Genomic DNA, 2,500 nt, shown 5'->3' on the forward strand with positions numbered 1-2,500 from the left:
GTATATATATATATATATATATATACATACACATAAACATGCACAGTACATATATATATATATATATATATATATATATATATATTCACAGTCCATACACATATACATACACACTAATTATGCAAATACATGCGCAGTACACACACACACACACATACACACACACACATACTGGAATTCATATTTACAACGGAACCTGAAATTGTGGGTTGAAATTGAATACAAGACACCACTTGGAAAGAGTGACCATATAATCATTGAGACTGAACTAAAGGAAGAAATATACATGGGGAGAAATGAAAAGTATAGGAAAGGAACATTGATGTACAATAAAACGGACTTTGGGAAATTAAAGAAATTCTTCCAGAATGCAAATTGGGAAAATTTTTACATGGAAGAGACAAAAGTGGAAGAGAAATGAGATATCTTGATGGATAATTATAATGAAGGACTGAATAGGTACGTACCAAGATAGAAGCAAGAGAGAGTGTACATTAAATGCTAGTTCAACAGAAGATGCAGTGAGGCAAAAGATAGAAGAGACAGAGCTTGGAAAAGATGGATAAAAGATAAAAAAACTGGAAAATGGCAAATTTATATAAATTATGGAAATGAGTATGTAAAAGAGCGAAGAGAGAAAAAAAAAACTATGAAAAAGACATTATAGAAAAATGCAAGGAGCAACCGAAACTATTCTATAGATATGTGAATGATAAACTTAAAAATAAACAGGAAATAGTGAAACTATGCTAAGGAAATATAGAATACACAGATGATCTAGAAATGGCCAAAGTCATGAACTGTCACTTCAAGTCTGTTTTCACTAGAGAAAGCATAATATTGGTACGAAGGAAATGAAGGGCGATCTCCCCCATGAGCGAAATAGAAATAACACAAAAAGAAATAATGGAACACTTATCAGAAAATCGCATGGCCCGGACGGAATTGCAAATTGGATTCTAAAAGAATGCAATGAAGAACTAATGGACAAAATATATAACATAATAAATTGCTTACTTAAAGAAGGAAAATACCAAGAGACTGGAAAAATGCTAACACTGTACCAATATATAAGGGAGGAAACAAGGAAGAACCAACTAACTGTAGGCTGGTCTCACTAGCAAGAACTAAAGCCAAAATTTGTGAGAAAATTATCAAGAAGAAAATAATATAATAAACCCAAGACAACTTGGGTTCAGACAGGGAAGATCATGTACCACAAACTTAATAATATTTCTTACTCAAGACTAATAGATATAGTGCAAGAAAGGGATGGATGGGTTGATTGTGTTTTCTTGGACTTACAAAAAGCTTTCGACAAGCTACCACATAAAAGTTATCTAAAAAATTGGAACATATAGGAGGGATACAAGGCAACCTGCTCAAATGGATGGGGGACTTCCTGAATGGTAGAAAGATGAGAGTAGTACTCAGAGAAAAATATTCAGGTTGGAGGGAGGTGATTAGTGGAGTTCCGCAAGGATCAGTATTGGCTCCAATAATGTTCGCTATCTATGTGAACGACATGGATGTTGATGTGGAATGTTACATGAGTTTCTTTGCAGATGATGCCAAATTGTTGAGGAAAATAAAGATCGAAACGGATTGCGAATCACTACAGGGAGACCTGAACAAGGTTTGGAAATGGAGTCAGAAATGGGAAGTGGACTTCAATATTAAGAAGTGTAGCATAATGGAGTTCAGAAAAAGTAGAAGAATATCAGGACAATATAAAATTGGAACTAAGGAGGTAAAGAAAGCGGGATCTGAAAAAGATCTAGGAGTAATTATCTCAAACGACTTGTCCTCTGATAAACAAATAAACAAAATTGTCGGAAAATCCTATGACTTGCCAAGATCAATAAAAGTAGCATTTACATATTTGGACGAAGAATTCATTAAGAAAAATATTAGTCACACTGATAAGGCCTAGACTAGAATATGCAGCGATATTGTGGTCACCCAGTACCAAAAATAATATAAAGAAAATCGAAGGAATCCAGAGAACAGCCACAAAAATACCTCCTCCACTTTCAAACTTGTCATATGAGGAGAGACTGGCTAGATTGGAGTTACCGACTCTAGAGCAAAGAAGAGAGGCGAACTACTGACCATCCATAGAATCATGAAGGGCACAGAAACACTCGATAGAGAGGACTTGATAAATTGGGACAAGAGAAACACAAGAGGACATGGAAACTCATAAAACATAATTATAGAAGAGATCTGAAGAAGAACAGTTTTCCACACAGAGTGGTGGACACTTGGAACAAACTGGACGAAAAAATAGTGGGTGCAAAAACCATTCATGACCTTAAGAACAAACTAGACACTGCAAGATACAAAGGCGGGACACCACGAGCATAGCTCCCCTTCCCGTAAGATCCAACTAGGTAAATACACACACACACACACACACACACACACACACACACACACACACACACACACACACAATTGTAAGCATGTTTATACCCACATTTATTGGTCACAATTACTG

Source organism: Oratosquilla oratoria, chromosome 38 (assembly GCF_046742065.1).
Source record: "Oratosquilla oratoria isolate Oo_2021 chromosome 38, ASM4674206v1, whole genome shotgun sequence".
NCBI lineage: Eukaryota > Metazoa > Arthropoda > Malacostraca > Stomatopoda > Squillidae > Oratosquilla > Oratosquilla oratoria.